Here is a 9,492-nt window from a genome sequence, read left to right as displayed (position 1 = left end):
TGCAGTGATGAGAACATGAGGTCCATAGAGGCAAAGGCCAAAAACCTCAGCATGTTTCTGCCCGGTTTCGAACCGGGGACCTTTCGCGTGTGAGGCGAACGTGATAACCGCTACACTACAGAAACCACGGGCAGGTTGGCAGGGACCTTTCGCGTGTTAGGCGAACGCGATAACCACTACACTACAGAAACCACAACGCTCAGCACCGGACTTCAGGCGTCTTTTCGGCGTCAAAGTTTTTCTTGACGCGCTGACCGGAACGAAGAAAGGAGCGCTGTTCCTACCCGGCTTCGATCCGGGGACCTTTCGCGTGTAAGGCGAACGTGATAACCACTACACTACAGAAACCACCTCGGGTGAGGCTCTTTTGATGTCGGCCTGTCATCTGCACGTGCGGGAAACGGCGCTCCCACCCAGAGCCTTCAATCCACATGAAGTCGAATAAGAAAACGTTGATTCGGAGTTGCCTGGCATCGAGGGGACAATAAAGATCGCGGCTAAAAATGGGCTCATTCGCGCGGTTACCTCAACCGTGGCGTTGGTGGTATAGTGGTGAGCATAGCTGCCTTCCAAGCAGTTGACCTGGGTTCGATTCCCGGCCAACGCATGCCCTTTTAAGTTGAATGTTCAGGTGCGCGCCATGTAAGAGTCCCATGACAGTCAGCCCACAAAGACACCAGTGTAGCCAACAGAGTATTCCATGTCTTATCTTTAATTAACAACCATGTCTGAATGTTGATTGATGTGAGATGAGCTCATATTTGCAGAGGATACTGTCTTCCAAGGTTTCTGAAGGTCTGCAGTGATGAGAACATGAGGTCCATAGAGGCAAAGGCCAAAAACCTCAGCATGTTTCTGCCCGGTTTCGAACCGGGGACCTTTCGCTTGTGAGGCGAACGTGATAACCGCTACACTACAGAAACCACGGGCAGGTTGGCAGGGACCTTTCGCGTGTTAGGCGAACGCGATAACCACTACACTACAGAAACCACAACGCTCAGCACCGGACTTCAGGCGTCTTTTCGGCGTCAAAGTTTTTCTTGACGCGCTGACCGGAACGAAGAAAGGAGCGCTGTTCCTACCCGGCTTCGATCCGGGGACCTTTCGCGTGTAAGGCGAACGTGATAACCACTACACTACAGAAACCACCCCGGGTAAGGCTCTTTTGATGTCGGCCTGTCATCTGCACGTGCGGGAAACGGCGCTCCCACCCAGAGCCTTCAATCCACATGAAGTCGAATAAGAAAACGTTGATTCGGAGTTGCCTGGCATCGAGGGGACAATAAAGATCGCGGCTAAAAATGGGCTCATTAGCGCGGTTACCTCAACCGTGGCGTTGGTGGTATAGTGGTGAGCATAGCTGCCTTCCAAGCAGTTGACCTGGGTTCGATTCCCGGCCAACGCATGCCCTTTTAAGTTGAATGTTCAGGTGCGCGCCATGTAAGAGTCCCATGACAGTCAGCCCACAAAGACACCAGTGTAGCCAACAGAGTATTCCATGTCTTATCTTTAATTAACAACCATGTCTGAATGTTGATTGATGTGAGATGAGCTCATATTTGCAGAGGATACTGTCTTCCAAGGTTTCTGAAGGTCTGCAGTGATGAGAACATGAGGTCCATAGAGGCAAAGGCCAAAAACCTCAGCATGTTTCTGCCCGGTTTCGAACCGGGGACCTTTCGCGTGTGAGGCGAACGTGATAACCGCTACACTACAGAAACCACGGGCAGGTTGGCAGGGACCTTTCGCGTGTTAGGCGAACGCGATAACCACTACACTACAGAAACCACAACGCTCAGCACCGGACTTCAGGCGTCTTTTCGGCGTCAAAGTTTTTCTTGACGCGCTGACCGGAACGAAGAAAGGAGCGCTGTTCCTACCCGGCTTCGATCCGGGGACCTTTCGCGTGTAAGGCGAACGTGATAACCACTACACTACAGAAACCACCTCGGGTGAGGCTCTTTTGATGTCGGCCTGTCATCTGCACGTGCGGGAAACGGCGCTCCCACCCAGAGCCTTCAATCCACATGAAGTCGAATAAGAAAACGTTGATTCGGAGTTGCCTGGCATCGAGGGGACAATAAAGATCGCGGCTAAAAATGGGCTCATTCGCGCGGTTACCTCAACCGTGGCGTTGGTGGTATAGTGGTGAGCATAGCTGCCTTCCAAGCAGTTGACCTGGGTTCGATTCCCGGCCAACGCATGCCCTTTTAAGTTGAATGTTCAGGTGCGCGCCATGTAAGAGTCCCATGACAGTCAGCCCACAAAGACACCAGTGTAGCCAACAGAGTATTCCATGTCTTATCTTTAATTAACAACCATGTCTGAATGTTGATTGATGTGAGATGAGCTCATATTTGCAGAGGATACTGTCTTCCAAGGTTTCTGAAGGTCTGCAGTGATGAGAACATGAGGTCCATAGAGGCAAAGGCCAAAAACCTCAGCATGTTTCTGCCCGGTTTCGAACCGGGGACCTTTCGCTTGTGAGGCGAACGTGATAACCGCTACACTACAGAAACCACGGGCAGGTTGGCAGGGACCTTTCGCGTGTTAGGCGAACGCGATAACCACTACACTACAGAAACCACAACGCTCAGCACCGGACTTCAGGCGTCTTTTCGGCGTCAAAGTTTTTCTTGACGCGCTGACCGGAACGAAGAAAGGAGCGCTGTTCCTACCCGGCTTCGATCCGGGGACCTTTCGCGTGTAAGGCGAACGTGATAACCACTACACTACAGAAACCACCCCGGGTGAGGCTCTTTTGATGTCGGCCTGTCATCTGCACGTGCGGGAAACGGCGCTCCCACCCAGAGCCTTCAATCCACATGAAGTCGAATAAGAAAACGTTGATTCGGAGTTGCCTGGCATCGAGGGGACAATAAAGATCGCGGCTAAAAATGGGCTCATTAGCGCGGTTACCTCAACCGTGGCGTTGGTGGTATAGTGGTGAGCATAGCTGCCTTCCAAGCAGTTGACCTGGGTTCGATTCCCGGCCAACGCATGCCCTTTTAAGTTGAATGTTCAGGTGCGCGCCATGTAAGAGTCCCATGACAGTCAGCCCACAAAGACACCAGTGTAGCCAACAGAGTATTCCATGTCTTATCTTTAATTAACAACCATGTCTGAATGTTGATTGATGTGAGATGAGCTCATATTTGCAGAGGATACTGTCTTCCAAGGTTTCTGAAGGTCTGCAGTGATGAGAACATGAGGTCCATAGAGGCAAAGGCCAAAAACCTCAGCATGTTTCTGCCCGGTTTCGAACCGGGGACCTTTCGCGTGTGAGGCGAACGTGATAACCGCTACACTACAGAAACCACGGGCAGGTTGGCCGCTCGCTGCCACCTGGGGTGTGGGAAACAGGAACTCTGGCGAGAAGAACCACTCTAGCAGGCACCAGCCTTTCCGACCGATGACGGCTGGATGCCTATTGGAGGACAGGTCAAAAGCAGTGTTTCTGCCTGGTTTCGAACCAGGGACCTTTCGCGTGTTAGGCGAACGCGATAACCACTACACTACAGAAACCACAACGCTCAGCACCGGACTTCAGGCGTCTTTTCGGCGTCAAAGTTTTTCTTGACGCGCTGACCGGAACGAAGAAAGGAGCGCTGTTCCTACCCGGCTTCGATCCGGGGACCTTTCGCGTGTAAGGCGAACGTGATAACCACTACACTACAGAAACCACCCCGGGTGAGGCTCTTTTGATGTCGGCCTGTCATCTGCACGTGCGGGAAACGGCGCTCCCACCCAGAGCCTTCAATCCACATGAAGTCGAATAAGAAAACGTTGATTCGGAGTTGCCTGGCATCGAGGGGACAATAAAGATCGCGGCTAAAAATGGGCCCATTCGCGCGGTTACCTCAACCGTGGCGTTGGTGGTATAGTGGTGAGCATAGCTGCCTTCCAAGCAGTTGACCCGGGTTCGATTCCCGGCCAACGCATGCCCTTTTAAGTTGAATGTTCAGGTGCGCGCCATGTAAGAGTCCCATGACAGTCAGCCCACAAAGACACCAGTGTAGCCAACAGAGTATTCCATGTCTTATCTTTAATTAACAACCATGTCTGAATGTTGATTGATGTGAGATGAGCTCATATTTGCAGAGGATACTGTCTTCCAAGGTTTCTGAAGGTCTGCAGTGATGAGAACATGAGGTCCATAGAGGCAAAGGCCAAAAACCTCAGCATGTTTCTGCCCGGTTTCGAACCGGGGACCTTTCGCGTGTGAGGCGAACGTGATAACCGCTACACTACAGAAACCACGGGCGGGTTGGCCGCTCGCTGCCACCTGGGGTGTGGGAAACAGGAACTCTGGCGAGAAGAACCACTCTAGCAGGCACCAGCCTTTCCGACCGATGACAGCTGGATGCCTATTGGAGGACAGGTCAAAAGCAGTGTTTCTGCCTGGTTTCGAACCAGGGACCTTTCGCGTGTTAGGCGAACGTGATAACCACTACACTACAGAAACCACAACGCTCAGCACCGGACTTCAGGCGTCTTTTCGGCGTCAAAGTTTTTCTTGACGCGCTGACCGGAACGAAGAAAGGAGCGCTGTTCCTACCCGGCTTCGATCCGGGGACCTTTCGCGTGTAAGGCGAACGTGATAACCACTACACTACAGAAACCACCCCGGGTGAGGCTCTTTTGATGTCGGCCTGTCATCTGCACGTGCGGGAAACGGCGCTCCCACCCAGAGCCTTCAATCCACATGAAGTCGAATAAGAAAACGTTGATTCGGAGTTGCCTGGCATCGAGGGGACAATAAAGATCGCGGCTAAAAATGGGCTCATTCGCGCGGTTACCTCAACCGTGGCGTTGGTGGTATAGTGGTGAGCATAGCTGCCTTCCAAGCAGTTGACCCGGGTTCGATTCCCGGCCAACGCATGCCCTTTTAAGTTGAATGTTCAGGTGCGCGCCATGTAAGAGTCCCATGACAGTCAGCCCACAAAGACACCAGTGTAGCCAACAGAGTATTCCATGTCTTATCTTTAATTAACAACCATGTCTGAATGTTGATTGATGTGAGATGAGCTCATATTTGCAGAGGATACTGTCTTCCAAGGTTTCTGAAGGTCTGCAGTGATGAGAACATGAGGTCCATAGAGGCAAAGGCCAAAAACCTCAGCATGTTTCTGCCTGGTTTCGAACCGGGGACCTTTCGCGTGTGAGGCGAACGTGATAACCGCTACACTACAGAAACCACGGGCAGGTTGGCAGGGACCTTTCACGTGTTAGGCGAACGCGATAACCACTACACTACAGAAACCACAACGCTCAGCACCGGACTTCAGGCGTCTTTTCGGCGTCAAAGTTTTTCTTGACGCGCTGACCGGAACGAAGAAAGGAGCGCTGTTCCTACCCGGCTTCGATCCGGGGACCTTTCGCGTGTAAGGCGAACGTGATAACCACTACACTACAGAAACCACCCCGGGTGAGGCTCTTTTGATGTCGGCCTGTCATCTGCACGTGCGGGAAACGGCGCTCCCACCCAGAGCCTTCAATCCACATGAAGTCGAATAAGAAAACGTTGATTCGGAGTTGCCTGGCATCGAGGGGACAATAAAGATCGCGGCTAAAAATGGGCTCATTAGCGCGGTTACCTCAACCGTGGCGTTGGTGGTATAGTGGTTAGCATAGCTGCCTTCCAAGCAGTTGACCTGGGTTCGATTCCCGGCCAACGCATGCCCTTTTAAGTTGAATGTTCAGGTGCGCGCCATGTAAGAGTCCCATGACAGTCAGCCCACAAAGACACCAGTGTAGCCAACAGAGTATTCCATGTCTTATCTTTAATTAACAACCATGTCTGAATGTTGATTGATGTGAGATGAGCTCATATTTGCAGAGGATACTGTCTTCCAAGGTTTCTGAAGGTCTGCAGTGATGAGAACATGAGGTCCATAGAGGCAAAGGCCAAAAACCTCAGCATGTTTCTGCCCGGTTTCGAACCGGGGACCTTTCGCGTGTGAGGCGAACGTGATAACCGCTACACTACAGAAACCACGGGCAGGTTGGCCGCTCGCTGCCACCTGGGGTGTGGGAAACAGGAACTCTGGCGAGAAGAACCACTCTAGCAGGCACCAGCCTTTCCGACCGATGACGGCTGGATGCCTATTGGAGGACAGGTCAAAAGCAGTGTTTCTGCCTGGTTTCGAACCAGGGACCTTTCGCGTGTTAGGCGAACGTGATAACCACTACACTACAGAAACCACAACGCTCAGCACCGGACTTCAGGCGTCTTTTCGGCGTCAAAGTTTTTCTTGACGCGCTGACCGGAACGAAGAAAGGAGCGCTGTTCCTACCCGGCTTCGATCCGGGGACCTTTCGCGTGTAAGGCGAACGTGATAACCACTACACTACAGAAACCACCCCGGGTGAGGCTCTTTTGATGTCGGCCTGTCATCTGCACGTGCGGGAAACGGCGCTCCCACCCAGAGCCTTCAATCCACATGAAGTCGAATAAGAAAACGTTGATTCGGAGTTGCCTGGCATCGAGGGGACAATAAAGATCGCGGCTAAAAATGGGCTCATTCGCGCGGTTACCTCAACCGTGGCGTTGGTGGTATAGTGGTGAGCATAGCTGCCTTCCAAGGTTTCTGAAGGTCTGCAGTGATGAGAACATGAGGTCCATAGAGGCAAAGGCCAAAAACCTCAGCATGTTTCTGCCCGGTTTCGAACCGGGGACCTTTCGCGTGTGAGGCGAACGTGATAACCGCTACACTACAGAAACCACGGGCAGGTTGGCCGCTCGCTGCCACCTGGGGTGTAAGGCGAACGTGATAACCACTACACTACAGAAACCACCCCGGGTGAGGCTCTTTTGATGTCGGCCTGTCATCTGCACGTGCGGGAAACGGCGCTCCCACCCAGAGCCTTCAATCCACATGAAGTCGAATAAGAAAACGTTGATTCGGAGTTGCCTGGCATCGAGGGGACAATAAAGATCGCGGCTAAAAATGGGCCCATTCGCGCGGTTACCTCAACCGTGGCGTTGGTGGTATAGTGGTGAGCATAGCTGCCTTCCAAGCAGTTGACCCGGGTTCGATTCCCGGCCAACGCATGCCCTTTTAAGTTGAATGTTCAGGTGCGCGCCATGTAAGAGTCCCATGACAGTCAGCCCACAAAGACACCAGTGTAGCCAACAGAGTATTCCATGTCTTATCTTTAATTAACAACCATGTCTGAATGTTGATTGATGTGAGATGAGCTCATATTTGCAGAGGATACTGTCTTCCAAGGTTTCTGAAGGTCTGCAGTGATGAGAACATGAGGTCCATAGAGGCAAAGGCCAAAAACCTCAGCATGTTTCTGCCCGGTTTCGAACCGGGGACCTTTCGCGTGTGAGGCGAACGTGATAACCGCTACACTACAGAAACCACGGGCAGGTTGGCCGCTCGCTGCCACCTGGGGTGTGGGAAACAGGAACTCTGGCGAGAAGAACCACTCTAGCAGGCACCAGCCTTTCCGACCGATGACGGCTGGATGCCTATTGGAGGACAGGTCAAAAGCAGTGTTTCTGCCTGGTTTCGAACCAGGGACCTTTCGCGTGTTAGGCGAACGTGATAACCACTACACTACAGAAACCACAACGCTCAGCACCGGACTTCAGGCGTCTTTTCGGCGTCAAAGTTTTTCTTGACGCGCTGACCGGAACGAAGAAAGGAGCGCTGTTCCTACCCGGCTTCGATCCGGGGACCTTTCGCGTGTAAGGCGAACGTGATAACCACTACACTACAGAAACCACCCCGGGTGAGGCTCTTTTGATGTCGGCCTGTCATCTGCACGTGCGGGAAACGGCGCTCCCACCCAGAGCCTTCAATCCACATGAAGTCGAATAAGAAAACGTTGATTCGGAGTTGCCTGGCATCGAGGGGACAATAAAGATCGCGGCTAAAAATGGGCTCATTCGCGCGGTTACCTCAACCGTGGCGTTGGTGGTATAGTGGTGAGCATAGCTGCCTTCCAAGCAGTTGACCCGGGTTCGATTCCCGGCCAACGCATGCCCTTTTAAGTTGAATGTTCAGGTGCGCGCCATGTAAGAGTCCCATGACAGTCAGCCCACAAAGACACCAGTGTAGCCAACAGAGTATTCCATGTCTTATCTTTAATTAACAACCATGTCTGAATGTTGATTGATGTGAGATGAGCTCATATTTGCAGAGGATACTGTCTTCCAAGGTTTCTGAAGGTCTGCAGTGATGAGAACATGAGGTCCATAGAGGCAAAGGCCAAAAACCTCAGCATGTTTCTGCCCGGTTTCGAACCGGGGACCTTTCGCGTGTGAGGCGAACGTGATAACCGCTACACTACAGAAACCACGGGCAGGTTGGCAGGGACCTTTCGCGTGTTAGGCGAACGCGATAACCACTACACTACAGAAACCACAACGCTCAGCACCGGACTTCAGGCGTCTTTTCGGCGTCAAAGTTTTTCTTGACGCGCTGACCGGAACGAAGAAAGGAGCGCTGTTCCTACCCGGCTTCGATCCGGGGACCTTTCGCGTGTAAGGCGAACGTGATAACCACTACACTACAGAAACCACCCCGGGTGAGGCTCTTTTGATGTCGGCCTGTCATCTGCACGTGCGGGAAACGGCGCTCCCACCCAGAGCCTTCAATCCACATGAAGTCGAATAAGAAAACGTTGATTCGGAGTTGCCTGGCATCGAGGGGACAATAAAGATCGCGGCTAAAAATGGGCCCATTCGCGCGGTTACCTCAACCGTGGCGTTGGTGGTATAGTGGTGAGCATAGCTGCCTTCCAAGCAGTTGACCCGGGTTCGATTCCCGGCCAACGCATGCCCTTTTAAGTTGAATGTTCAGGTGCGCGCCATGTAAGAGTCCCATGACAGTCAGCCCACAAAGACACCAGTGTAGCCAACAGAGTATTCCATGTCTTATCTTTAATTAACAACCATGTCTGAATGTTGATTGATGTGAGATGAGCTCATATTTGCAGAGGATACTGTCTTCCAAGGTTTCTGAAGGTCTGCAGTGATGAGAACATGAGGTCCATAGAGGCAAAGGCCAAAAACCTCAGCATGTTTCTGCCCGGTTTCGAACCGGGGACCTTTCGCGTGTGAGGCGAACGTGATAACCGCTACACTACAGAAACCACGGGCAGGTTGGCAGGGACCTTTCGCGTGTTAGGCGAACGCGATAACCACTACACTACAGAAACCACAACGCTCAGCACCGGACTTCAGGCGTCTTTTCGGCGTCAAAGTTTTTCTTGACGCGCTGACCGGAACGAAGAAAGGAGCGCTGTTCCTACCCGGCTTCGATCCGGGGACCTTTCGCGTGTAAGGCGAACGTGATAACCACTACACTACAGAAACCACCCCGGGTGAGGCTCTTTTGATGTCGGCCTGTCATCTGCACGTGCGGGAACCGGCGCTCCCACCCAGAGCCTTCAATCCACATGAAGTCGAATAAGAAAACGTTGATTCGGAGTTGCCTGGCATCGAGGGGACAATAAAGATCGCGGCTAAAAATGGGC

General features: G+C 52.4%; 37 non-coding genes across 37 annotated transcripts; 10 read left to right on the top strand and 27 right to left on the bottom strand.

Moving 5' to 3' along the window:
• Positions 1–52: 52 nt before the first annotated feature.
• trnav-cac (transfer RNA valine (anticodon CAC)) lies at positions 53–125 on the bottom strand. The gene has a single exon. It is a non-coding gene; the product is annotated as a tRNA-Val (tRNA).
• Positions 126–275: 150 nt separating this feature from the next.
• Positions 276–348, bottom strand: trnav-uac (transfer RNA valine (anticodon UAC)). The gene has a single exon. It is a non-coding gene; the product is annotated as a tRNA-Val (tRNA).
• A 187-nt stretch (positions 349–535) lies between these two features.
• trnag-ucc (transfer RNA glycine (anticodon UCC)) lies at positions 536–607 on the top strand. Its single transcript has one exon. It is a non-coding gene; the product is annotated as a tRNA-Gly (tRNA).
• A 243-nt stretch (positions 608–850) lies between these two features.
• Positions 851–923, bottom strand: trnav-cac (transfer RNA valine (anticodon CAC)). Its single transcript has one exon. It is a non-coding gene; the product is annotated as a tRNA-Val (tRNA).
• Positions 924–1,073: 150 nt separating this feature from the next.
• Positions 1,074–1,146, bottom strand: trnav-uac (transfer RNA valine (anticodon UAC)). Its single transcript has one exon. It is a non-coding gene; the product is annotated as a tRNA-Val (tRNA).
• Positions 1,147–1,333: 187 nt separating this feature from the next.
• On the top strand, positions 1,334–1,405 carry trnag-ucc (transfer RNA glycine (anticodon UCC)). Its single transcript has one exon. It is a non-coding gene; the product is annotated as a tRNA-Gly (tRNA).
• Positions 1,406–1,648: 243 nt separating this feature from the next.
• Positions 1,649–1,721, bottom strand: trnav-cac (transfer RNA valine (anticodon CAC)). Its single transcript has one exon. It is a non-coding gene; the product is annotated as a tRNA-Val (tRNA).
• A 150-nt stretch (positions 1,722–1,871) lies between these two features.
• On the bottom strand, positions 1,872–1,944 carry trnav-uac (transfer RNA valine (anticodon UAC)). Its single transcript has one exon. It is a non-coding gene; the product is annotated as a tRNA-Val (tRNA).
• A 187-nt stretch (positions 1,945–2,131) lies between these two features.
• trnag-ucc (transfer RNA glycine (anticodon UCC)) lies at positions 2,132–2,203 on the top strand. Its single transcript has one exon. It is a non-coding gene; the product is annotated as a tRNA-Gly (tRNA).
• Positions 2,204–2,446: 243 nt separating this feature from the next.
• On the bottom strand, positions 2,447–2,519 carry trnav-cac (transfer RNA valine (anticodon CAC)). Its single transcript has one exon. It is a non-coding gene; the product is annotated as a tRNA-Val (tRNA).
• A 150-nt stretch (positions 2,520–2,669) lies between these two features.
• On the bottom strand, positions 2,670–2,742 carry trnav-uac (transfer RNA valine (anticodon UAC)). Its single transcript has one exon. It is a non-coding gene; the product is annotated as a tRNA-Val (tRNA).
• Positions 2,743–2,929: 187 nt separating this feature from the next.
• On the top strand, positions 2,930–3,001 carry trnag-ucc (transfer RNA glycine (anticodon UCC)). Its single transcript has one exon. It is a non-coding gene; the product is annotated as a tRNA-Gly (tRNA).
• Positions 3,002–3,244: 243 nt separating this feature from the next.
• Positions 3,245–3,317, bottom strand: trnav-cac (transfer RNA valine (anticodon CAC)). Its single transcript has one exon. It is a non-coding gene; the product is annotated as a tRNA-Val (tRNA).
• A 135-nt stretch (positions 3,318–3,452) lies between these two features.
• Positions 3,453–3,525, bottom strand: trnav-aac (transfer RNA valine (anticodon AAC)). Its single transcript has one exon. It is a non-coding gene; the product is annotated as a tRNA-Val (tRNA).
• An 84-nt stretch (positions 3,526–3,609) lies between these two features.
• Positions 3,610–3,682, bottom strand: trnav-uac (transfer RNA valine (anticodon UAC)). Its single transcript has one exon. It is a non-coding gene; the product is annotated as a tRNA-Val (tRNA).
• A 187-nt stretch (positions 3,683–3,869) lies between these two features.
• Positions 3,870–3,941, top strand: trnag-ucc (transfer RNA glycine (anticodon UCC)). Its single transcript has one exon. It is a non-coding gene; the product is annotated as a tRNA-Gly (tRNA).
• A 243-nt stretch (positions 3,942–4,184) lies between these two features.
• On the bottom strand, positions 4,185–4,257 carry trnav-cac (transfer RNA valine (anticodon CAC)). The gene has a single exon. It is a non-coding gene; the product is annotated as a tRNA-Val (tRNA).
• A 135-nt stretch (positions 4,258–4,392) lies between these two features.
• Positions 4,393–4,465, bottom strand: trnav-aac (transfer RNA valine (anticodon AAC)). The gene has a single exon. It is a non-coding gene; the product is annotated as a tRNA-Val (tRNA).
• An 84-nt stretch (positions 4,466–4,549) lies between these two features.
• trnav-uac (transfer RNA valine (anticodon UAC)) lies at positions 4,550–4,622 on the bottom strand. Its single transcript has one exon. It is a non-coding gene; the product is annotated as a tRNA-Val (tRNA).
• A 187-nt stretch (positions 4,623–4,809) lies between these two features.
• Positions 4,810–4,881, top strand: trnag-ucc (transfer RNA glycine (anticodon UCC)). Its single transcript has one exon. It is a non-coding gene; the product is annotated as a tRNA-Gly (tRNA).
• A 243-nt stretch (positions 4,882–5,124) lies between these two features.
• Positions 5,125–5,197, bottom strand: trnav-cac (transfer RNA valine (anticodon CAC)). Its single transcript has one exon. It is a non-coding gene; the product is annotated as a tRNA-Val (tRNA).
• Positions 5,198–5,347: 150 nt separating this feature from the next.
• On the bottom strand, positions 5,348–5,420 carry trnav-uac (transfer RNA valine (anticodon UAC)). The gene has a single exon. It is a non-coding gene; the product is annotated as a tRNA-Val (tRNA).
• A 187-nt stretch (positions 5,421–5,607) lies between these two features.
• Positions 5,608–5,679, top strand: trnag-ucc (transfer RNA glycine (anticodon UCC)). The gene has a single exon. It is a non-coding gene; the product is annotated as a tRNA-Gly (tRNA).
• A 243-nt stretch (positions 5,680–5,922) lies between these two features.
• On the bottom strand, positions 5,923–5,995 carry trnav-cac (transfer RNA valine (anticodon CAC)). Its single transcript has one exon. It is a non-coding gene; the product is annotated as a tRNA-Val (tRNA).
• A 135-nt stretch (positions 5,996–6,130) lies between these two features.
• trnav-aac (transfer RNA valine (anticodon AAC)) lies at positions 6,131–6,203 on the bottom strand. Its single transcript has one exon. It is a non-coding gene; the product is annotated as a tRNA-Val (tRNA).
• An 84-nt stretch (positions 6,204–6,287) lies between these two features.
• Positions 6,288–6,360, bottom strand: trnav-uac (transfer RNA valine (anticodon UAC)). Its single transcript has one exon. It is a non-coding gene; the product is annotated as a tRNA-Val (tRNA).
• Positions 6,361–6,651: 291 nt separating this feature from the next.
• On the bottom strand, positions 6,652–6,724 carry trnav-cac (transfer RNA valine (anticodon CAC)). Its single transcript has one exon. It is a non-coding gene; the product is annotated as a tRNA-Val (tRNA).
• Positions 6,725–6,982: 258 nt separating this feature from the next.
• On the top strand, positions 6,983–7,054 carry trnag-ucc (transfer RNA glycine (anticodon UCC)). Its single transcript has one exon. It is a non-coding gene; the product is annotated as a tRNA-Gly (tRNA).
• Positions 7,055–7,297: 243 nt separating this feature from the next.
• trnav-cac (transfer RNA valine (anticodon CAC)) lies at positions 7,298–7,370 on the bottom strand. Its single transcript has one exon. It is a non-coding gene; the product is annotated as a tRNA-Val (tRNA).
• Positions 7,371–7,505: 135 nt separating this feature from the next.
• trnav-aac (transfer RNA valine (anticodon AAC)) lies at positions 7,506–7,578 on the bottom strand. The gene has a single exon. It is a non-coding gene; the product is annotated as a tRNA-Val (tRNA).
• Positions 7,579–7,662: 84 nt separating this feature from the next.
• Positions 7,663–7,735, bottom strand: trnav-uac (transfer RNA valine (anticodon UAC)). The gene has a single exon. It is a non-coding gene; the product is annotated as a tRNA-Val (tRNA).
• A 187-nt stretch (positions 7,736–7,922) lies between these two features.
• trnag-ucc (transfer RNA glycine (anticodon UCC)) lies at positions 7,923–7,994 on the top strand. The gene has a single exon. It is a non-coding gene; the product is annotated as a tRNA-Gly (tRNA).
• A 243-nt stretch (positions 7,995–8,237) lies between these two features.
• Positions 8,238–8,310, bottom strand: trnav-cac (transfer RNA valine (anticodon CAC)). Its single transcript has one exon. It is a non-coding gene; the product is annotated as a tRNA-Val (tRNA).
• Positions 8,311–8,460: 150 nt separating this feature from the next.
• Positions 8,461–8,533, bottom strand: trnav-uac (transfer RNA valine (anticodon UAC)). Its single transcript has one exon. It is a non-coding gene; the product is annotated as a tRNA-Val (tRNA).
• A 187-nt stretch (positions 8,534–8,720) lies between these two features.
• On the top strand, positions 8,721–8,792 carry trnag-ucc (transfer RNA glycine (anticodon UCC)). Its single transcript has one exon. It is a non-coding gene; the product is annotated as a tRNA-Gly (tRNA).
• A 243-nt stretch (positions 8,793–9,035) lies between these two features.
• trnav-cac (transfer RNA valine (anticodon CAC)) lies at positions 9,036–9,108 on the bottom strand. The gene has a single exon. It is a non-coding gene; the product is annotated as a tRNA-Val (tRNA).
• Positions 9,109–9,258: 150 nt separating this feature from the next.
• Positions 9,259–9,331, bottom strand: trnav-uac (transfer RNA valine (anticodon UAC)). Its single transcript has one exon. It is a non-coding gene; the product is annotated as a tRNA-Val (tRNA).
• Positions 9,332–9,492: the final 161 nt, after the last annotated feature.

Source organism: Clarias gariepinus, chromosome 1 (genome assembly GCF_024256425.1).
Source record: "Clarias gariepinus isolate MV-2021 ecotype Netherlands chromosome 1, CGAR_prim_01v2, whole genome shotgun sequence".
In the NCBI taxonomy this organism is placed as follows: Eukaryota; Metazoa; Chordata; class Actinopteri; order Siluriformes; family Clariidae; genus Clarias; species Clarias gariepinus.
This window is presented reverse-complemented; position numbering and strand designations above follow the sequence as displayed.